This window comes from Anser cygnoides, chromosome 16 (assembly GCF_040182565.1).
Source record: "Anser cygnoides isolate HZ-2024a breed goose chromosome 16, Taihu_goose_T2T_genome, whole genome shotgun sequence".
In the NCBI taxonomy this organism is placed as follows: Eukaryota; Metazoa; Chordata; class Aves; order Anseriformes; family Anatidae; genus Anser; species Anser cygnoides.
In genome coordinates this window covers 16,487,048-16,510,794 of record NC_089888.1, presented here as the reverse complement: position 1 = coordinate 16,510,794, position 23,747 = coordinate 16,487,048, and the positions used below count along the sequence as shown (strand labels likewise).

At 49.4% G+C, this 23,747-nt stretch overlaps 2 long non-coding RNA genes across 2 annotated transcripts; both read right to left on the bottom strand.

The window, feature by feature from the left end:
* Positions 1–901: 901 nt before the first annotated feature.
* Positions 902–10,936, bottom strand: LOC136786491 (uncharacterized). The gene is made up of 2 exons (XR_010825336.1): positions 5,459–10,936; positions 902–4,584 (listed from the first exon to the last, which is right to left on the bottom strand). It is a non-coding gene; the product is annotated as an uncharacterized lncRNA (long non-coding RNA).
* A 4,406-nt stretch (positions 10,937–15,342) lies between these two features.
* On the bottom strand, positions 15,343–21,050 carry LOC136786500 (uncharacterized). Its single transcript, XR_010825370.1, has 3 exons — positions 19,066–21,050; positions 17,330–18,191; positions 15,343–16,455 (listed from the first exon to the last, which is right to left on the bottom strand). It is a non-coding gene; the product is annotated as an uncharacterized lncRNA (long non-coding RNA).
* Between the last annotated feature and the right edge of the window lie 2,697 nt (positions 21,051–23,747).

Below are 23,747 nucleotides of genomic sequence, written 5' to 3'. Positions count from 1 at the left end.
CCAACTTGGGAATTATCTGCATGCCCAGTAGCTACCCGTTCCTCCTCCCAGGCATACTTTCTGAAATGTTTTTGGCCTCTTCCAGAGAGAGAGGGACTTGTGGATTCGGTCCGCAGAACCCTTCAGGCTAGGTACCTGAGAACTTGGGCCAATTTTCGACGGAGGTGCATGCCAAGAGGCTTCTCTTGCCTCTGGCTGATCTGCTTTGCCAAACCCTTGTGGCTACCTCCACATACAGATTTCCTTTGGGATCCTGCCCTCAGATCGCTTCAGGGGAGGTACCTGACAACTTTACCCAGTTTCCGACGGAGGTACCTGCCTGGGTACCTTCACTTCCCTTCGCTCATCTTGTTTTCCAAAACTTCTGGGCTAGCTCCGAATACACAACTGCTTGTCAATACCAGCTGAAGACCCCTCCACGTTACGTCTCTCTCAACTTTGGCCCTACTTTGGACGTAGCTGCATGCCTGCTAGCTACCTCTCCTTCCTCCACGAGAGTTTCTCAAAATGTATGGGATTCTGCCTGACACACATTTAGCTCTGGGTACCAGCTGCAAAGCCCTTCAGGGTAGGGACACCACAAGTTTGGCCAAGTTTATGCATAACTGTATGCCAGGTAGCTACCCTTGTCTTCTCACCTTGGCATGCTTCTAGAAAAAAGATTTGGCTTCCTCCAACAGAGATTTTTTCTTTGGGGATCCTAAACTCGGATTCCCCTGGGCTAGGTAACAGAATTTTGGCTATTTTGGACATTGGTACATGCCCGGTAGCATACTTTGCCTCCGCCAGATTGTACTTTTGAAAAAGTTTTGCCTCCCTGCAGAAGTTCTGGACAAAAGCAGCATACCCACCTGGGGTAGCTACCTGAAGTTTGGACAAATTGGGAATTATGTGCATGCCCAGCAGCTACCCGTTCCTCCTCCCAGGCATACTTTCTGAAATGTTTTGGCCTCTTCCAGAGAGAGAGGGACTTGTGGATTCGGTCCGCAGAACCCTTCAGGCTAGGTACCCGAGAACTTGGGCCAATTTTCGACGGAGGTGCATGCCAAGAGGCTTCTCTTGCCTCCCGCTTATCTTGGTTGCCAAAACTTTGTGGCTACCTCCACATACAGATTTACTTTGGGATCCTGCCCTCAGATCGCTTCAGGCTAGGTACCTGACAACTTTGCCCAATTTCCGACGGAGGTACCTGCCTGGGTACCTTCACTTCCCTTCCCTCATCTTGTTTTCCAAAACTTTTGGGCTAGCTCCAAATACACAAATGCTTCTCAATACCAGCTGAAGACCCCTCCACGTTACGTCTCTCTCAACTTTGGCCCTACTTTGGACGTAGCTGCATGCCTGCTAGCAACCATCGCTTCCTCCACAAAAGCTTCTCAAAATGTTTGGGATTATTCCTGGGAGAGATTTACCAGCTGCAAAACCCTTCAGGGTAGGGACATCACAAGTTTGGCCAAGTTTATGCATAACTCTATGCCTGGTAGCTACCCTTGCCTTCTCACCTCGGCATGCTTCTGCAAAAGATTTGGCTTCCTCCAACAGAAATTTTTTCTTTGGGGATCCTAAACTCGGATTCCCCTGGGCTAGGTAACAGAATTTGGGCTATTTTGGACGTTGGTACATGCCCGGTAGCATACTTTGCCTCCGCCAGATTGTACTTTTGAAAAAGTTTCGCCTCCCTGCGGCAGTTCTTGATAAAAGCAGCGTACCCGTCTGGGGTAGCAACCGGAATTTTGGCCAACTTGGGAATTATCTGCATGCCCAGTAGCTACCCGTTCCTCCTCCCAGGCATACTTTCTGAAATGTTTTTGGCCTCTTCCAGAGAGAGAGGGACTTGTGGATTCGGTCCGCAGAACCCTTCAGGCTAGGTACCTGAGAACTTGGGCCAATTTTCGACGGAGGTGCATGCCAAGAGGCTTCTCTTGCCTCTGGCTGATCTGGTTTGCCAAACCCTTGTGGCTACCTCCACATACAGATTTACTTTGGGATCCTGCCCTCAGATCGCTTCAGGGGAGGTACCTGACAACTTTACCCAGTTTCCGACGGAGGTACCTGCCTGGGTACCTTCACTTCCCTTCGCTCATCTTGTTTTCCAAAACTTCTGGGCTAGCTCCGAATACACAACTGCTTGTCAATACCAGCTGAAGACCCCTCCACGTTACGTCTCTCTCAACTTTGGCCCTACTTTGGACGTAGCTGCATGCCTGCTAGCTACCTCTCCTTCCTCCACGAGAGTTTCTCAAAATGTATGGGATTCTGCCTGACACACATTTAGCTCTGGGTACCAGCTGCAAAGCCCTTCAGGGTAGGGACACCACAAGTTTGGCCAAGTTTATGCATAACTGTATGCCTGGTAGCTACCCTTGTCTTCTCACCTTGGCATGCTTCTAGAAAAAAGATTTGGCTTCCTCCAACAGAGATTTTTTCTTTGGGGATCCTAAACTCGGATTCCCCTGGGCTAGGTAACAGAATTTTGGCTATTTTGGACGTTGGTACATGCCCGGTAGCATACTTTGCCTCCGCCAGATTGTACTTTTGAAAAAGTTTTGCCTCCCTGCAGAAGTTCTGGACAAAAGCAGCATACCCACCTGGGGTAGCTACCTGAAGTTTGGACAAATTGGGAATTATGTGCATGCCCAGCAGCTACCCATTCCTCCTCCCAGGCATACTTTCTGAAATGTTTTGGCCTCTTCCAGAGAGAGAGGGACTTGTGGATTCGGTCCGCAGAACCCTTCAGGGTAGGTACCCGAGAACTTGGGCCAATTTTCGATGGAGATGCATGCGAAAAGGCTTCTCTTGCCTCCCGCTTATCTTGGTTGATAAAACTTTGTGGCTACCTCCACATACAGATTTACTTTGGGATCCTGCCCTCAGATCGCTTCAGCGTAGGTACCTGACAACTTTGCCCAATTTCCGACGGAGGTACCTGCCTGGGTACCTTCACTTCCCTTCGCTCATCTTGTTTTCCAAAACTTCTGGGCTAGCTCCAAATACACAAATGCTTGTCAATACCAGCTGAAGACCCCTCCATGTTACGTCTCTCTCAACTTTGGCCCTACTTTGGACGTAGCTGCATGCCTGCTAGCAACCATCGCTTCCTCCACAAAAGCTTCTCAAAATGTTTGGGATTATTCCTGGGAGAGATTTACCTCTGGGTACCAGCTGCAACGCCCTTCAGGGTAGGGACACCACAAGTTTGGCCAACTTTATGCATAACTGTATGCCTGGTAGCTACCCTTGCCTTCTCACCTCGGCATGCTTCTGCAAAAGATTTGGCTTCCTCCAACAGAGATTTCTTCTTTGGGGATCCTAAACTCGGATACCTCTGAGCTAGGTAACAGAGAATTTGGGATAGTTTGGAGGTTTTTACATGCCCGCTAGCAACCTTTGCCTCCGCCACATTGTACTTTTGAAAAAGTTTCGCCTCCCTGCGGCAGTTCTTGATAAAAGCAGCGTACCCGTCTAGGGTAGCTACCTGAATTTCGGCCAAATTGGGAATTATGCGCATGCCCAGTAGCTACCCATTCCTCCTCCCAGGCATACTTTCTGAAATGTTTTGGCCTCTTCCAGAGAGAGAGGGACTTGTGGATTCGGTCCGCAGAACCCTTCAGGCTAGGTACCTGAGAACTTGGGCCAATTTTCGACGGAGGTGCATGCCAAGAGGCTTCTCTTGCCTCTGGCTGATCTGCTTTGCCAAAACCTTGTGGCTACCTCCACATACAGGTTTACTTTGGGATCCTGCCCTCAGATCGCTTCAGGCTAGGTACCTGACAACTTTGCCCAATTTCCGACGGAGGTACCTGCCTGGGTACCTTCACTTCTCTTCCCTCATCTTTTTTTCCAAAACTTCTGGGCTAGCTCGAAATACACAACTGCTTCTCAATACCAGCTGAAGACCCCTCCACGTTACGTCTCTCTCAACTTTGGCCCTACTTTGGACGTAGCTGCATGCCTGCTAGCAACCATCGCTTCCTCCACAAAAGCTTCTCAAAATGTTTGGGATTATTCCTGGGAGAGATTTAGCTCTGGGTACCAGCTGCAAAGCCCTTCAGGGTAGGGACACCACAAGTTTGGCCAAGTTCATGCATAACTGTATGCCTGGTAGCCACCCTTGCCTTCTCACCTCGGCATGCTTCTGCAAAAGATTTGGCTTCCTCCAACAGAAATTTTTTCTTTGGGGATCCTAAACTCGGATTCCCCTGGGCTAGGTAACAGAATTTGGGCTATTTTGGACGTTGGTACATGCCCGGTAGCATACTTTGCCTCCGCCAGATTGTACTTTTGAAAAAGTTTCGCCTCCCTGCGGCAGTTCTTGATAAAAGCAGCGTACCCGTCTGGGGTAGCAACCGGAATTTTGGCCAACTTGGGAATTATCTGCATGCCCAGTAGCTACCCGTTCCTCCTCCCAGGCATACTTTCTGAAATGTTTTTGGCCTCTTCCAGAGAGAGAGGGACTTGTGGATTCGGTCCGCAGAACCCTTCAGGCTAGGTACCTGAGAACTTGGGCCAATTTTCGACGGAGGTGCATGCCAAGAGGCTTCTCTTGCCTCTGGCTGATCTGCTTTGCCAAAACCTTGTGGCTACCTCCACATACAGATTTACTTTGGGATCCTGCCCTCAGATCGCTTCAGGGGAGGTACCTGACAACTTTACCCAGTTTCCGACGGAGGTACCTGCCTGGGTACCTTCACTTCCCTTCGCTCATCTTGTTTTCCAAAACTTCTGGGCTAGCTCCGAATACACAACTGCTTGTCAATACCAGCTGAAGACCCCTCCACGTTACGTCTCTCTCAACTTTGGCCCTACTTTGGACGTAGCTGCATGCCTGCTAGCTACCTCTCCTTCCTCCACGAGAGTTTCTCAAAATGTATGGGATTCTGCCTGACACACATTTAGCTCTGGGTACCAGCTGCAAAGCCCTTCAGGGTAGGGACACCACAAGTTTGGCCAAGTTTATGCATAACTGTATGCCTGGTAGCTACCCTTGTCTTCTCACCTTGGCATGCTTCTAGAAAAAAGATTTGGCTTCCTCCAACAGAGATTTTTTCTTTGGGGATCCTAAACTCGGATTCCCCTGGGCTAGGTAACAGAATTTTGGCTATTTTGGACATTGGTACATGCCCGGTAGCATACTTTGCCTCCGCCAGATTGTACTTTTGAAAAAGTTTTGCCTCCCTGCAGAAGTTCTGGACAAAAGCAGCATACCCACCTGGGGTAGCTACCTGAAGTTTGGACAAATTGGGAATTATGTGCATGCCCAGCAGCTACCCGTTCCTCCTCCCAGGCATACTTTCTGAAATGTTTTGGCCTCTTCCAGAGAGAGAGGGACTTGTGGATTCGGTCCGCAGAACCCTTCAGGCTAGGTACCCGAGAACTTGGGCCAATTTTCGACGGAGGTGCATGCCAAGAGGCTTCTCTTGCCTCCCGCTTATCTTGGTTGCCAAAACTTTGTGGCTACCTCCACATACAGATTTACTTTGGGATCCTGCCCTCAGATCGCTTCAGGCTAGGTACCTGACAACTTTGCCCAATTTCCGATGGAGGTACCTGCCTGGGTACCTTCACTTTCCTTCCCTCATCTTGTTTTCCAAAATTTTTGGGCTAGCTCCAAATACACAAATGCTTCTCAATACCAGCTGAAGACCCCTCCACGTTACGTCTCTCTCAACTTTGGCCCTACTTTGGACGTAGCTGCATGCCTGCTATCAACCATCGCTTCCTCCACAAAAGCTTCTCAAAATGTTTGGGATTATTCCTGGGAGAGATTTACCAGCTGCAAAACCCTTCAGGGTAGGGACATCACAAGTTTGGCCAACTTTATGCATAACTGTATGCCTGGTAGCTACCCTTGCCTTCTCACCTCGGCATGCTTCTGCAAAAGATTTGGCTTCCTCCAACAGAAATTTTTTCTTTGGGGATCCTAAACTCGGATTCCCCTGGGCTAGGTAACAGAATTTGGGCTATTTTGGACGTTGGTACATGCCCGGTAGCATACTTTGCCTCCGCCAGATTGTACTTTTGAAAAAGTTTCGCCTCCCTGCGGCAGTTCTTGATAAAAGCAGCGTACCCGTCTGGGGTAGCAACCGGAATTTTGGCCAACTTGGGAATTATCTGCATGCCCAGTAGCTACCCGTTCCTCCTCCCAGGCATACTTTCTGAAATGTTTTTGGCCTCTTCCAGAGAGAGAGGGACTTGTGGATTCGGTCCGCAGAACCCTTCAGGCTAGGTACCTGAGAACTTGGGCCAATTTTCGACGGAGGTGCATGCCAAGAGGCTTCTCTTGCCTCTGGCTGATCTGGTTTGCCAAACCCTTGTGGCTACCTCCACATACAGATTTCCTTTGGGATCCTGCCCTCAGATCGCTTCAGGGGAGGTACCTGACAACTTTACCCAGTTTCCGACGGAGGTACCTGCCTGGGTACCTTCACTTCCCTTCGCTCATCTTGTTTTCCAAAACTTCTGGGCTAGCTCCGAATACACAACTGCTTGTCAATACCAGCTGAAGACCCCTCCACGTTACGTCTCTCTCAACTTTGGCCCTACTTTGGACGTAGCTGCATGCCTGCTAGCTACCTCTCCTTCCTCCACGAGAGTTTCTCAAAATGTATGGGATTCTGCCTGACACACATTTAGCTCTGGGTACCAGCTGCAAAGCCCTTCAGGGTAGGGACACCACAAGTTTGGCCAAGTTTATGCATAACTGTATGCCTGGTAGCTACCCTTGTCTTCTCACCTTGGCATGCTTCTAGAAAAAAGATTTGGCTTCCTCCAACAGAGATTTTTTCTTTGGGGATCCTAAACTCGGATTCCCCTGGGCTAGGTAACAGAATTTTGGCTATTTTGGACGTTGGTACATGCCCGGTAGCATACTTTGCCTCCGCCAGATTGTACTTTTGAAAAAGTTTTGCCTCCCTGCAGAAGTTCTGGACAAAAGCAGCATACCCACCTGGGGTAGCAACCTGAAGTTTGGACAAATTGGGAATTATGTGCATGCCCAGCAGCTACCCATTCCTCCTCCCAGGCATACTTTCTGAAATGTTTTGGCCTCTTCCAGAGAGAGAGGGACTTGTGGATTCGGTCCGCAGAACCCTTCAGGGTAGGTACCCGAGAACTTGGGCCAATTTTCGATGGAGATGCATGCGAAAAGGCTTCTCTTGCCTCCCGCTTATCTTGGTTGATAAAACTTTGTGGCTACCTCCACATACAGATTTACTTTGGGATCCTGCCCTCAGATCGCTTCAGCGTAGGTACCTGACAACTTTGCCCAATTTCCGACGGAGGTACCTGCCTGGGTACCTTCACTTCCCTTCGCTCATCTTGTTTTCCAAAACTTCTGGGCTAGCTCCAAATACACAAATGCTTGTCAATACCAGCTGAAGACCCCTCCATGTTACGTCTCTCTCAACTTTGGCCCTACTTTGGACGTAGCTGCATGCCTGCTATCAACCATCGCTTCCTCCACAAAAGCTTCTCAAAATGTTTGGGATTATTCCTGGGAGAGATTTACCTCTGGGTACCAGCTGCAACGCCCTTCAGGGTAGGGACACCACAAGTTTGGCCAACTTTATGCATAACTGTATGCCTGGTAGCTACCCTTGCCTTCTCACCTCGGCATGCTTCTGCAAAAGATTTGGCTTCCTCCAACAGAGATTTCTTCTTTGGGGATCCTAAACTCGGATACCTCTGAGCTAGGTAACAGAGAATTTGGGATAGTTTGGAGGTTTTTACATGCCCGCTAGCAACCTTTGCCTCCGCCACATTGTACTTTTGAAAAAGTTTCGCCTCCCTGCGGCAGTTCTTGATAAAAGCAGCGTACCCGTCTAGGGTAGCTACCTGAATTTCGGCCAAATTGGGAATTATGCGCATGCCCAGTAGCTACCCATTCCTCCTCCCAGGCATACTTTCTGAAATGTTTTGGCCTCTTCCAGAGAGAGAGGGACTTGTGGATTCGGTCCGCAGAACCCTTCAGGCTAGGTACCTGAGAACTTGGGCCAATTTTCGACGGAGGTGCATGCCAAGAGGCTTCTCTTGCCTCTGGCTGATCTGCTTTGCCAAAACCTTGTGGCTACCTCCACATACAGGTTTACTTTGGGATCCTGCCCTCAGATCGCTTCAGGCTAGGTACCTGACAACTTTGCCCAATTTCCGACGGAGGTACCTGCCTGGGTACCTTCACTTCTCTTCCCTCATCTTTTTTTCCAAAACTTCTGGGCTAGCTCGAAATACACAACTGCTTCTCAATACCAGCTGAAGACCCCTCCACGTTACGTCTCTCTCAAATTTGGCCCTACTTTGGACGTAGCTGCATGCCTGCTAGCAACCATCGCTTCCTCCACAAAAGCCTCTCAAAATGTTTGGGATTATTCCTGGGAGAGATTTAGCTCTGGGTACCAGCTGCAAAGCCCTTCAGGGTAGGGACACCACAAGTTTGGCCAAGTTCATGCATAACTGTATGCCTGGTAGCCACCCTTGCCTTCTCACCTCGGCATGCTTCTGCAAAAGATTTGGCTTCCTCCAACAGAAATTTTTTCTTTGGGGATCCTAAACTCGGATTCCCCTGGGCTAGGTAACAGAGAATTTGGGATAGTTTGGAGGTTTTTACATGCCCGCTAGCTACCTTTGCCTCCGCCACATTGTACTTTTGAAAAAGTTTCGCCTCCCTGCGGCAGTTCTGGATAAAAGCACCATACCCGTCTGGGGTAGCTACCTGAAGTTTGGCCAAATTGGGAATTATACGCATGCCCAGTAGCTACCCATTCCTCCTCCCAGGCATACTTTCTGAAATGTTTTGGCCTCTTCCAGAGAGAGAGGGACTTGTGGATTCGGTCCGCAGAACCCTTCAGGCTAGGTACCCAAGAACTTGGGCCAATTTTCGACGGAGGTGCATGCCAAGAGGCTTCTCTTGCCTCTGGCTGATCTGCTTTGCCAAAACCTTGTGGCTACCTCCACATACAGATTTACTTTGGGATCCTGCCCTCAGATCGCTTCAGGCTAGGTACCTGACAACTTTGCCCAATTTCCGACGGAGGTACCTGCCTGGGTACCTTCACTTCTCTTCGCTCATCTTGTTTTCCAAAACTTCTGGGCTAGCTCCAAATAAACAACTGCTTGTCAATACCAGCTGAAGACCCCTCCACGTTACGTCTCTCTCAACTTTGGCCCTACTTTGGACGTAGCTGCATGCCTGCTAGCAACCATCGCTTCCTCCACAAAAGCCTCTCAATATGTTTGGGATTATTCCTGGGAGAGATTTACCTCTGGGTACCAGCTGCAAAGCCCTTCAGGGTAGGGACACCACAAGTTTGGCCAACTTTATGCATAACTCTATGCCTGGTAGCTACCCTTGCCTTCTCACCTCGGCATGCTTCTAGAAAAAAGATTTGGCTTCCTCCAACAGAGATTTTTTCTTTGGGGATCCTAAACTCGGATTCCCCTGGGCTAGGTAACAGAGAATTTGGGCGACTTTGGAGGTTGGTACATGCCCGGTAGAATACTTTGCCTCCGCCAGGTTGTACTTAGGAAAACGTTTCGCCTCCCTGCGGCTGTTCTGGACAAAAGCAGCGTACCCGTCTGGGGTGGCTATAGGAATTTTGGCCAAATTGGGAATTTATGCATGCCCAGTAGCTACCCGTTCCTCCTCCCAGGCATACTTTCTGAAATGTTTTGGCCTCTTCCAGAGAGAGAGGGACTTGTGGATTCGGTCCGCAGAACCCTTCAGGCTAGGTACCTGAGAACTTGGGCCAATTTTCGACGGAGGTGCATGCCAAGAGGCTTCTCTTGCCTCTGGCTGATCTGCTTTGCCAAAACCTTGTGGCTACCTCCACATACAGACTTACTTTGGGATCCTGCCCTCAGATCGCTTCAGGCTAGGTACCTGACAACTTTGCCCAATTTCCGACGGAGGTACCTGCCTGGGTACCTTCACTTCCCTTCCCTCATCTTGTTCTCCAAAACTTCTGGGCTAGCTCCAAATAAACAAGTGCTTGTCAATACCAGCTGAAGACCCCTCCACGTTACGTCTCTCTCAACTTTGGCCCTACTTTGGACGTAGCTGCATGCCTGCTAGCAACCATCGCTTCCTCCACAAAAGTTTCTCAAAATGTATGGGATTCTGCCTGAGACACATTTAGCTCTGGGTACCAGCTGCAAAGCCCTTCAGGGTAGGGACACCACAAGTTTGGCCAAGTTTATGCATAACTGTATGCCTGGTAGCTACCCTTCCCTCCTCACCTCGGCATGCTTCTAGAAAAAAGATTTGGCTTCCTCCAACAGAGATTTTTTCTTTGAGGATCCTAAACCCGGATCCTCTAGGCTAGGTAACAGAGAATTCTGGCTAATTTGGACGTTGGTACATGCCCGCTAGCTACCTTTGCCTCCACCACATTGTATTTAGGGAAAATTTTGCCTTACCTGCGTTAGTTCTGGAAAAGCAGCTTACCTGTCTGGTATTTGTTACCTACCTGTGTCTGCATGTCCTGTAGCTCTCACGGATTACCTCAAATTGTACGGAGGTTCCCCACTTTTTTCTCCATTTGTTGAGGTCTGGTCCTGTTTGACCCTTAAGGCTCTTTCCAAGCATCTCTTTGAGCCTTTCCTTTTGGCATTCTCCGAACACAGCTGAAACCTCGGCTTGCTGCCTCAAACTCCTCCAAGGCTGTTGCTCTAATTCCTTTGTGTCCATCGGTGTACGTTCCCAACCCTGCAACAATGGAATAGACAGTTTTTGTTTGATTTTGTTTTGTCTGGTTGTTTCTTTTCATTATGACCTTTTCTTTCTTTGGTCTTTCCTTCAGTCCTACCACTTTTGTTAGTTTGAATCCTCCTCTTAGTTTTGTTGTTTCTTTGCTTTCTTCAGACATCAGCACCCCACCCCATTTTCCTTGTGCACTGCCTCCCTCACAGAATCCTACAATGGCTGGGGTTGGAAGGGACCTTAAAGACCATCCAGCTCGAGCCCACCTGCACTGGTGCCCCAGGACCCTGTTGGGAGCCGCAGGTCTGGGCTGGGGCCAGCTATGCCTTGGGGCTGACTGAGGCTGTGCCTGTCAGCCCTGCAGTGGGACATGGCGGTTGCCTAGCACCACTCTGGGTCACAATATGCACTGCCCCTGACAGCACAGGGCTGCCATGTGGTCACGGTCCCTGTCCTTGGCTTCCCAAGGAGCTGGGTCCCCATGCTTGGTCCTGAGCGAGGTGGTGCATGTGCGAGTCCATGAGCCCCCAAGTGCCACAGTGCGGACTTCTCACTCTTTCCCCTGGAGATGAACACTCTCTTTTGGTTCCACCATACCTGTGCCCCTGAGAAGCTCCACAGCCACGACGTCCATGGCCCAGCTCCCTCGAGCTCACGGCTGGGCTGTCCTGCCCCAGGGGGTCCTGCCAGGTGCCTGGAGCACACTGGAAAAGTTGGGCCTACATGCCTTAGTTCTGAACAAAAGCAGCATACCCAGGCTGTGACAAACCCTCTCTGGGCATCAGAACAGAATCTTGAAGTCTGCGGTGCCCAAAGTGAAACCTTTTTCTTCATTCCTTATAAAATAAACATTAAAGTTAACTCTTAAGGAGATAATGAGATTAAGGAAGTACATGCTAAACAGAAGACTATAATACGCAACTTTTTGCCCAAAATATGCTCATTGTCATCCCAGGGTGGGACAGATAAGCTTAGGATATAAAAGTGTTAGGAGGTAGTGGTAAAAAAGTTAATGACAGCAAAACCCTAGAGTGAGGAAAAAAGGGAGAGCTGGGGGTTGGGGGGGAGAAGAAAAATTGAAAACCTACAAGAGGCAGGCGATGTTCTGTGCTCCTTCTCCACCAAGACAGGGACACCTCCTTGGTAAGCTCTGCACCTTCACCTTCACTTTGGTGAGGAATACCTGCGATAGCATTTATACGTTAAATAAACATATTAACTGCCTATTGGGTTAGGGGCATAGATTCATTTTAGCTGCCTATCAGGTCAGTGGAATAGACCCACAAGAAAGAGGACAATCCCTTGTCATGAAGACCTCAGGGTTCTCCCATTTGGCTGCATCTGTTCAAAAACCAGCCTGCATACAAGCGATGCAGGAGAAGGATCTCACGGAGATCCCCAAGGCTAGCCCTGATTGATCTGGCAAGGTTAACTCCCCCTTATCTGTAGCCTCCCAGACTGCATAAAGACACACGTAGCTAGTCTCCAAGACCACATACAAACTGCATGTGCTATCAATGCTGCCCTGGATGCCACACAGCTGGCAGATCTGGTTTGCCAAAACCTTGTGGCTACCTCCACATACAGATTTACTTTGGGATCCTGCCCTCAGATCGCTTCAGGCTAGGTACCTGACAACTTTGCCCAATTTCCGACGGAGGTACCTGCCTGGGTACCTTCACTTCTCTTCGCTCATCTTGTTTTCCAAAACTTCTGGGCTAGCTCCAAATAAACAACTGCTTGTCAATACCAGCTGAAGACCCCTCCACGTTACGTCTCTCTCAACTTTGGCCCTACTTTGGACGTAGCTGCATGCCTGCTAGCAACCATCGCTTCCTCCACAAAAGCCTCTCAATATGTTTGGGATTATTCCTGGGAGAGATTTACCTCTGGGTACCAGCTGCAAAGCCCTTCAGGGTAGGGACACCACAAGTTTGGCCAACTTTATGCATAACTCTATGCCTGGTAGCTACCCTTGCCTTCTCACCTCGGCATGCTTCTAGAAAAAAGATTTGGCTTCCTCCAACAGAGATTTTTTCTTTGGGGATCCTAAACTCGGATTCCCCTGGGCTAGGTAACAGAGAATTTGGGCGACTTTGGAGGTTGGTACATGCCCGGTAGAATACTTTGCCTCCGCCAGGTTGTACTTAGGAAAACGTTTCGCCTCCCTGCGGCTGTTCTGGACAAAAGCAGCGTACCCGTCTGGGGTGGCTATAGGAATTTTGGCCAAATTGGGAATTTATGCATGCCCAGTAGCTACCCGTTCCTCCTCCCAGGCATACTTTCTGAAATGTTTTGGCCTCTTCCAGAGAGAGAGGGACTTGTGGATTCGGTCCGCAGAACCCTTCAGGCTAGGTACCTGAGAACTTGGGCCAATTTTCGACGGAGGTGCATGCCAAGAGGCTTCTCTTGCCTCTGGCTGATCTGCTTTGCCAAAACCTTGTGGCTACCTCCACATACAGATTTACTTTGGGATCCTGCCCTCAGATCGCTTCAGGCTAGGTACCTGACAACTTTGCCCAGTTTCCGACGGAGGTACCTGCCTGGGTACCTTCACTTCCCTTCCCTCATCTTGTTCTCCAAAACTTCTGGGCTAGCTCCAAATAAACAAGTGCTTGTCAATACCAGCTGAAGACCCCTCCACGTTACGTCTCTCTCAACTTTGGCCCTACTTTGGACGTAGCTGCATGCCTGCTAGCAACCATCGCTTCCTCCACAAAAGTTTCTCAAAATGTATGGGATTCTGCCTGAGACACATTTAGCTCTGGGTACCAGCTGCAAAGCCCTTCAGGGTAGGGACACCACAAGTTTGGCCAAGTTTATGCATAACTGTATGCCTGGTAGCTACCCTTCCCTCCTCACCTCGGCATGCTTCTAGAAAAAAGATTTGGCTTCCTCCAACAGAGATTTTTTCTTTGAGGATCCTAAACCCGGATCCTCTAGGCTAGGTAACAGAGAATTCTGGCTAATTTGGACGTTGGTACATGCCCGCTAGCTACCTTTGCCTCCACCACATTGTATTTAGGGAAAATTTTGCCTTACCTGCGTTAGTTCTGGAAAAGCAGCTTACCTGTCTGGTATTTGTTACCTACCTGTGTCTGCATGTCCTGTAGCTCTCACGGATTACCTCAAATTGTACGGAGGTTCCCCACTTTTTTCTCCATTTGTTGAGGTCTGGTCCTGTTTGACCCTTAAGGCTCTTTCCAAGCATCTCTTTGAGCCTTTCCTTTTGGCATTCTCCGAACACAGCTGAAACCTCGGCTTGCTGCCTCAAACTCCTCCAAGGCTGTTGCTCTAATTCCTTTGTGTCCATCGGTGTACGTTCCCAACCCTGCAACAATGGAATAGACAGTTTTTGTTTGATTTTGTTTTGTCTGGTTGTTTCTTTTCATTATGACCTTTTCTTTCTTTGGTCTTTCCTTCAGTCCTACCACTTTTGTTAGTTTGAATCCTCCTCTTAGTTTTGTTGTTTCTTTGCTTTCTTCAGACATCAGCACCCCACCCCATTTTCCTTGTGCACTGCCTCCCTCACAGAATCCTACAATGGCTGGGGTTGGAAGGGACCTTAAAGACCATCCAGCTCGAGCCCACCTGCACTGGTGCCCCAGGACCCTGTTGGGAGCCGCAGGTCTGGGCTGGGGCCAGCTATGCCTTGGGGCTGACTGAGGCTGTGCCTGTCAGCCCTGCAGTGGGACATGGCGGTTGCCTAGCACCACTCTGGGTCACAATATGCACTGCCCCTGACAGCACAGGGCTGCCATGTGGTCACGGTCCCTGTCCTTGGCTTCCCAAGGAGCTGGGTCCCCATGCTTGGTCCTGAGCGAGGTGGTGCATGTGCGAGTCCATGAGCCCCCAAGTGCCACAGTGCGGACTTCTCACTCTTTCCCCTGGAGATGAACACTCTCTTTTGGTTCCACCATACCTGTGCCCCTGAGAAGCTCCACAGCCACGACGTCCATGGCCCAGCTCCCTCGAGCTCACGGCTGGGCTGTCCTGCCCCAGGGGGTCCTGCCAGGTGCCTGGAGCACACTGGAAAAGTTGGGCCTACATGCCTTAGTTCTGAACAAAAGCAGCATACCCAGGCTGTGACAAACCCTCTCTGGGCATCAGAACAGAATCTTGAAGTCTGCGGTGCCCAAAGTGAAACCTTTTTCTTCATTCCTTATAAAATAAACATTAAAGTTAACTCTTAAGGAGATAATGAGATTAAGGAAGTACATGCTAAACAGAAGACTATAATACGCAACTTTTTGCCCAAAATATGCTCATTGTCATCCCAGGGTGGGACAGATAAGCTTAGGATATAAAAGTGTTAGGAGGTAGTGGTAAAAAAGTTAATGACAGCAAAACCCTAGAGTGAGGAAAAAAGGGAGAGCTGGGGGTTGGGGGGGAGAAGAAAAATTGAAAACCTACAAGAGGCAGGCGATGTTCTGTGCTCCTTCTCCACCAAGACAGGGACACCTCCTTGGTAAGCTCTGCACCTTCACCTTCACTTTGGTGAGGAATACCTGCGATAGCATTTATACGTTAAATAAACATATTAACTGCCTATTGGGTTAGGGGCATAGATTCATTTTAGCTGCCTATCAGGTCAGTGGAATAGACCCACAAGAAAGCGGACAATCCCTTGTCATGAAGACCTCAGGGTTCTCCCATTTGGCTGCATCTGTTCAAAAACCAGCCTGCATACAAGCGATGCAGGAGAAGGATCTCACGGAGATCCCCAAGGCTAGCCCTGATTGATCTGGCAAGGTTAACTCCCCCTTATCTGTAGCCTCCCAGACTGCATAAAGACACACGTAGCTAGTCTCCAAGACCACATACAAACTGCATGTGCTATCAATGCTGCCCTGGATGCCACACAGCTGGCAGATCTGGTTTGCCAAAACCTTGTGGCTACCTCCACATACAGATTTACTTTGGGATCCTGCCCTCAGATCGCTTCAGGCTAGGTACCTGACAACTTTGCCCAATTTCCGACGGAGGTACCTGCCTGGGTACCTTCACTTCCCTTCACTCATCTTGTTTTCCAAAACTTCTGGGCTAGCTCCAAATACACAAATGCTTGTCATAACCAGCTGAAGACCCCTCCACGTTACGTCTCTCTCAACTTTGGCCCTACTTTGGACGTAGCTGCATGCCTGCTAGCAACCATCGCTTCCTCCACAAAAGCTTCTCAAAATGTTTGGGATTATTCCTGGGAGAGATTTACCAGCTGCAAAGCCCTTCAGGGTAGGGACACCACAAGTTTGGCCAAGTTTATGCATAACTGTATGCCTGGTAGCTACCCTTGCCTTCTCACCTCGGCATGCTTCTGCAAAAGATTTGGCTTCCTCCAACAGAAATTTTTTCTTTGGGGATCCTAAACTCGGATTCCCCTGGGCTAGGTAACAGAATTTGGGCTATTTTGGACGTTGGTACATGCCCGGTAGCATACTTTGCCTCCGCCAGATTGTACTTTTGAAAAAGTTTCGCCTCCCTGCGGCAGTTCTTGATAAAAGCAGCGTACCCGTCTGGGGTAGCAACCGGAATTTTGGCCAACTTGGGAATTATCTGCATGCCCAGTAGCTACCCGTTCCTCCTCCCAGGCATACTTTCTGAAATGTTTTGGCCTCTTCCAGAGAGAGAGGGACTTGTGGATTCGGTCCGCAGAACCCTTCAGGATTGGTACCCAAGAACTTGGGCCAATTTTCGACGGAGGTGCATGCCAAGAGGCTTCTCTTGCCTCTGGCTGATCTGGTTTGCCAAACCCTTGTGGCTACCTCCACATACAGATTTCCTTTGGGATCCTGCCCTCAGATCGCTTCAGGGGAGGTACCTGACAACTTTGCCCAATTTGGGACGGAGGTACCTGCCTGGGTACCTTCACTTCCCTTCGCTCATCTTGTTTTCCAAAACTTCTGGGCTAGCTCCGAATACACAACTGCTTGTCAATACCAGCTGAAGACCCCTCCACGTTACGTCTCTCTCAACTTTGGCCCTACTTTGGACGTAGCTGCATGCCTGCTAGCTACCTCTCCTTCCTCCACGAGAGTTTCTCAAAATGTATGGGATTCTGCCTGACACACATTTAGCTCTGGGTACCAGCTGCAAAGCCCTTCAGGGTAGGGACACCACAAGTTTGGCCAAGTTTATGCATAACTGTATGCCTGGTAGCTACCCTTGTCTTCTCACCTTGGCATGCTTCTAGAAAAAAGATTTGGCTTCCTCCAACAGAGATTTTTTCTTTGGGGATCCTAAACTCGGATTCCCCTGGGCTAGGTAACAGAATTTTGGCTATTTTGGACGTTGGTACATGCCCGGTAGCATACTTTGCCTCCGCCAGATTGTACTTTTGAAAAAGTTTCGCCTCCCTGCAGAAGTTCTGGACAAAAGCAGCATACCCACCTGGGGTAGCTACCTGAAGTTTGGCCAGATTGGGAATTATGTGCATGCCCAGTAGCTACCCGTTCCTCCTCCCAGGCATACTTTCTGAAATGTTTTGGCCTCTTCCAGAGAGAGAGGGACTTGTGGATTCGGTCCGCAGAACCCTTCAGGCTAGGTACCTGAGAACTTGGGCCAATTTTCGACGGAGGTGCATGCCAAGAGGCTTCTCTTGCCTCCCGCTTATCTTGGTTGCCAAAACTTTGTGGCTACCTCCACATACAGATTTACTTTGGGATCCTGCCCTCAGATCGCTTCAGGCTAGGTACCTGACAACTTTGCCCAATTTGAGATGGAGGTACCTGCCTGGGTACCTTCACTTCCCTTCGCTCATCTTGTTTTCCAAAACTTTTGGGCTAGCTCCAAATACACAAATGCTTCTCAATACCAGCTGAAGACCCCTCCACGTTACGTCTCTCTCAACTTTGGCCCTACTTTGGACGTAGCTGCATGCCTGCTAGCAACCATCGCTTCCTCCACAAAAGCTTCTCAAAATGTTTGGGATTATTCCTGGGAGAGATTTACCAGCTGCAAAACCCTTCAGGGTAGGGACATCACAAGTTTGGCCAAGTTAATGCATAACTGTATGCCTGGTAGCTACCCTTGCCTTCTCACCTCGGCATGCTTCTGCAAAAGATTTGGCTTCCTCCAACAGAAATTTTTTCTTTGGGGATCCTAAACTCGGATTCCCCTGGGCTAGGTAACAGAATTTGGGCTATTTTGGACGTTGGTACATGCCCGGTAGCATACTTTGCCTCCGCCAGATTGTACTTTTGAAAAAGTTTCGCCTCCCTGCGGCAGTTCTTGATAAAAGCAGCGTACCCGTCTGGGGTAGCAACCGGAATTTTGGCCAACTTGGGAATTATCTGCATGCCCAGTAGCTACCCGTTCCTCCTCCCAGGCATACTTTCTGAAATGTTTTGGCCTCTTCCAGAGAGAGAGGGACTTGTGGATTCGGTCCGCAGAACCCTTCAGGATTGGTACCCAAGAACTTGGGCCAATTTTCGACGGAGGGGCATGCCAAGAGGCTTCTCTTGCCTCTGGCTGATCTGCTTTGCCAAAACCTTGTGGCTACCTCCACATACAGATTTACTTTGGGATCCTGCCCTCAGATCGCTTCAGGGGAGGTACCTGACAACTTTGCCCAATTTGGGACGGAGGTACCTGCCTGGGTACCTTCACTTCCCTTCGCTCATCTTGTTTTCCAAAACTTCTGGGCTAGCTCCGAATACACAACTGCTTGTCAATACCAGCTGAAGACCCCTCCACGTTACGTCTCTCTCAACTTTGGCCCTACTTTGGACGTAGCTGCATGCCTGCTAGCTACCTCTCCTTCCTCCACGAGAGTTTCTCAAAATGTATGGGATTCTGCCTGACACACATTTAGCTCTGGGTACCAGCTGCAAAGCCCTTCAGGGTAGGGACACCACAAGTTTGGCCAAGTTTATGCATAACTGTATGCCTGGTAGCTACCCTTGTCTTCTCACCTTGGCATGCTTCTAGAAAAAAGATTTGGCTTCCTCCAACAGAGATTTTTTCTTTGGGGATCCTAAACTCGGATTCCCCTGGGCTAGGTAACAGAATTTTGGCTATTTTGGACGTTGGTACATGCCCGGTAGCATACTTTGCCTCCGCCAGATTGTACTTTTGAAAAAGTTTTGCCTCCCTGCAGAAGTTCTGGACAAAAGCAGCATACCCACCTGGGGTAGCTACCTGAAGTTTGGACAAATTGGGAATTATGTGCATGCCCAGCAGCTACCCGTTCCTCCTCCCAGGCATACTTTCTGAAATGTTTTGGCCTCTTCCAGAGAGAGAGGGACTTGTGGATTCGGTCCGCAGAACCCTTCAGGGTAGGTACTGGAGAACTTGGGCCAATTTTCGATGGAGATGCATGCGAAAAGGCTTCTCTTGCCTCCCGCTTATCTTGGTTGATAAAACTTTGTGGCTACCTCCACATACAGATTTACTTTGGGATCCTGCCCTCAGATCGCTTCAGGCTAGGTACCTGACAACTTTGCCCAATTTCCGACGGAGGTACCTGCCTGGGTACCTTCACTTCCCTTCGCTCATCTTGTTTTCCAAAACTTCTGGGCTAGCTCCAAATACACAACTGCTTGTCAATACCAGCTGAAGACCCCTCCACGTTACGTCTCTCTCAACTTTGGCCCTACTTTGGACATAGCTGCATGCCTGCTATCAACCATCGCTTCCTCCACAAAAGCTTCTCAAAATGTTTGGGATTATTCCTGGGAGAGATTTACCTCTGGGTACCAGCTGCAACGCCCTTCAGGGTAGGGACACCACAAGTTTGGCCAACTTTATGCATAACTGTATGCCTCGTAGCTACCCTTGCCTTCTCACCTCGGCATGCTTCTGCAAAAGATTTGGCTTCCTCCAACAGAGATTTCTTCTTTGGGGATCCTAAACTCGGATACCTCTGAGCTAGGTAACAGAGAATTTGGGATAGTTTGGAGGTTTTTACATGCCCGCTAGCAACCTTTGCCTCCGCCACATTGTACTTTTGAAAAAGTTTCGCCTCCCTGCGGCAGTTCTTGATAAAAGCAGCGTACCCGTCTAGGGTAGCTACCTAAATTTCGGCCAAATTGGGAATTATGCGCATGCCCAGTAGCTACCCGTTCCTCCTCCCAGGCATACTTTCTGAAATGTTTTTGGCCTCTTCCAGAGAGAGAGGGACTTGTGGATTCGGTCCGCAGAACCCTTCAGGCTAGGTACCTGAGAACTTGGGCCAATTTTCGACGGAGGGGCATGCCAAGAGGCTTCTCTTGCCTCTGGCTGATCTGCTTTGCCAAAACCTTGTGGCTACCTCCACATACAGGTTTACTTTGGGATCCTGCCCTCAGATCGCTTCAGGCTAGGTACCTGACAACTTTGCCCAATTTCCGACGGAGGTACCTGCCTGGGTACCTTCACTTCTCTTCCCTCATCTTTTTTTCCAAAACTTCTGGGCTAGCTCGAAATACACAACTGCTTCTCAATACCAGCTGAAGACCCCTCCACGTTACGTCTCTCTCAACTTTGGCCCTACTTTGGACGTAGCTGCATGCCTGCTAGCAACCATCGCTTCCTCCACAAAAGCTTCTCAAAATGTTTGGGATTATTCCTGGGAGAGATTTAGCTCTGGGTACCAGCTGCAAAGCCCTTCAGGGTAGGGACACCACAAGTTTGGCCAAGTTTATGCATAACTGTATGCCTGGTAGCTACCCTTGCCTTCTCACCTCGGCATGCTTCTGCAAAAGATTTGGCTTCCTCCAACAGAGATTTTTTCTTTGGGGATCCTAAACTCGGATTCCCCTGGGCTAGGTAACAGAGAATTTGGGATAGTTTGGAGGTTTTTACATGCCTGCTAGCTACCTTTGCCTCCGCCACATTGTACTTTTGAAAAAGTTTCGCCTCCCTGCGGCAGTTCTGGATAAAAGCACCGTACCCGTCTGGGGTAGCTACCTGAATTTTGGCCAAATTGGGAATTATACGCATGCCCAGTAGCTACCCATTCCTCCTCCCAGGCATACTTTCTGAAATTTTTTGAGCCTCTTCCAGAGAGAGAGGGACTTGTGGATTCGGTCCGCAGAACCCTTCAGGCTAGGTACCTGAGAACTTGGGCCAATTTTCGACGGAGGTGCATGCCAAGAGGCTTCTCTTGCCTCTGGCTGTTCTGCTTTGCCAAAACCTTGTGGCTACCTCCACATACAGATTTACTTTGGGATCCTGCCCTCAGATCGCTTCAGGCTAGGTACCTGACAACTTTGCCCAATTTCCGACGGAGGTACCTGCCTGGGTACCTTCACTTCTCTTCACTCATCTTGTTTTCCAAAACTTCTGGGCTAGCTCCAAATAAACAACTGCTTGTCAATACCAGCTGAAGACCCCTCCACGTTACGTCTCTCTCAACTTTGGCCCTACTTTGGACGTAGCTGCATGCCTGCTAGCAACCATCGCTTCCTCCACAAAAGCCTCTCAATATGTTTGGGATTATTCCTGGGAGAGATTTACCTCTGGGTACCAGCTGCAAAGCCCTTCAGGGTAGGGACACCACAAGTTTGGCCAACTTTATGCATAACTCTATGCCTGGTAGCTACCCTTGCCTTCTCACCTCGGCATGCTTCTAGAAAAAAGATTTGGCTTCCTCCAACAGAGATTTTTTCTTTGGGGATCCTAAACTCGGATTCCCCTGGGCTAGGTAACAGAGAATTTGGGCGACTTTGGAGGTTGGTACATGCCCGGTAGAATACTTTGCCTCCGCCAGGTTGTACTTAGGAAAACGTTTCGCCTCCCTGCGGCTGTTCTGGACAAAAGCAGCGTACCCGTCTGGGGTGGCTATAGGAATTTTGGCCAAATTGGGAATTTGTGCATGCCCAGTAGCTACCCGTTCCTCCTCCCAGGCATACTTTCTGAAATGTTTTGGCCTCTTCCAGAGAGAGAGGGACTTGTGGATTCGGTCCGCAGAACCCTTCAGGCTAGGTACCTGAGAACTTGGGCCAATTTTCGACGGAGGTGCATGCCAAGAGGCTTCTCTTGCCTCTGCCTGATCTGCTTTGCCAAAACCTTGTGGCTACCTCCACATACAGATTTACTTTGGGATCCTGCCCTCAGATCGCTTCAGGCTAGGTACCTGACAACTTTGCCCAATTTCCGACGGAGGTACCTGCCTGGGTACCTTCACTTCCCTTCCCTCATCTTGTTCTCCAAAACTTCTGGGCTAGCTCCAAATAAACAAGTGCTTGTCAATACCAGCTGAAGACCCCTCCACGTTACGTCTCTCTCAACTTTGGCCCTACTTTGGACGTAGCTGCATGCCTGCTAGCAACCATCGCTTCCTCCACAAAAGTTTCTCAAAATGTATGGGATTCTGCCTGATACACATTTAGCTCTGGGTACCAGCTGCAAAGCCCTTCAGGGTAGGGACACCACAAGTTTGGCCAAGTTTATGCATAACTGTATGTCTGGTAGCTACCCTTCCCTCCTCACCTCGGCATGCTTCTAGAAAAAAGATTTGGCTTCCTCCAACAGAGATTTTTTCTTTGAGGATCCTAAACCCGGATCCTCTAGGCTAGGTAACAGAGAATTCTGGCTAATTTGGACGTTGGTACATGCCCGCTAGCTACCTTTGCCTCCACCACATTGTACTTAGGGAAAATTTTGCCTTACCTGCGTTAGTTCTGGAAAAGCAGCTTACCTGTCTGGTATTTGTTACCTACCTGTGTCTGCATGTCCTGTAGCTCTCACGGATTACCTCAAATTGTACGGAGGTTCCCCACTTTTTTCTCCATTTGTTGAGGTCTGGTCCTGTTTGACCCTTAAGGCTCTTTCCAAGCATCTCTTTGAGCCTTTCCTTTTGGCATTCTCCGAACACAGCTGAAACCTCGGCTTGCTGCCTCAAACTCCTCCAAGGCTGTTGCTCTAATTCCTTTGTGTCCATCGGTGTACGTTCCCAACCCTGCAACAATGGAATAGACAGTTTTTGTTTGATTTTGTTTTGTCTGGTTGTTTCTTTTCATTATGACCTTTTCTTTCTTTGGTCTTTCCTTCAATCCTACCACTTTTGTTAGTTTGAATCCTCCTCTTAGTTTTGTTGTTTCTTTGCTTTCTTCAGACATCAGCACCCCACCCCATTTTCCTTGTGCACTGCCTCCCTCACAGAATCCTACAATGGCTGGGGTTGGAAGAGACCTTGAAGACCATCCAGCTCGAGCCCACCTGCACTGGTGCCCCAGGACCCTGTTGGGAGCCGCAGGTCTGGGCTGGGGCCAGCTCTGCCTTGGGGCTGACTGAGGCTGTGCCTGTCAGCCCTGCAGTGGGACATGGCAGTTGCCTAGCACGACTCTGGGTCACAATATGCACTGCCCCTGACAGCACAGGGCTGCCATGTGGTCACGGTCCCTGTCCTTGGCTTCCCAAGGAGCTGGGTCCCCATGCTTGGTCCTGAGCGAGGTGGTGCATGTGCGAGTCCATGAGCCCCCAAGTGCCACAGTGCGGACTTCTCACTCTTTCCCCTGGAGATGAACACTCTCTTTTGGTTCCACCATACCTGTGCCCCTGAGAAGCTCCACAGCCACGACGTCCATGGCCCAGCTCCCTCGAGCTCACGGCTGGGCTGTCCTGCCCCAGGGGGTCCTGCCAGGTGCCTGGAGCACACTGGAAAAGTTGGGCCTACATGCCTTAGTTCTGAACAAAAGCAGCATACCCAGGCTGTGACAAACCCTCTCTGGGCATCAGAACAGAATCTTGAAGTCTGCGGTGCCCAAAGTGAAACCTTTTTCTTCATTCCTTATAAAATAAACATTAAAGTTAACTCTTAAGGAGATAATGAGATTAAGGAAGTACATGCTAAACAGAAGACTATAATACGCAACTTTTTGCCCAAAATATGCTCATTGTCATCCCAGGGTGGGACAGATAAGCTTAGGATATAAAAGTGTTAGGAGGTAGTGGTAAAAAAGTTAATGACAGCAAAACCCTAGAGTGAGGAAAAAAGGGAGAGCTGGGGGTTGGGGGGGAGAAGAAAAATTGAAAACCTACAAGAGGCAGGCGATGTTCTGTGCTCCTTCTCCACCAAGACAGGGACACCTCCTTGGTAAGCTCTGCACCTTCACCTTCACTTTGGTGAGGAATA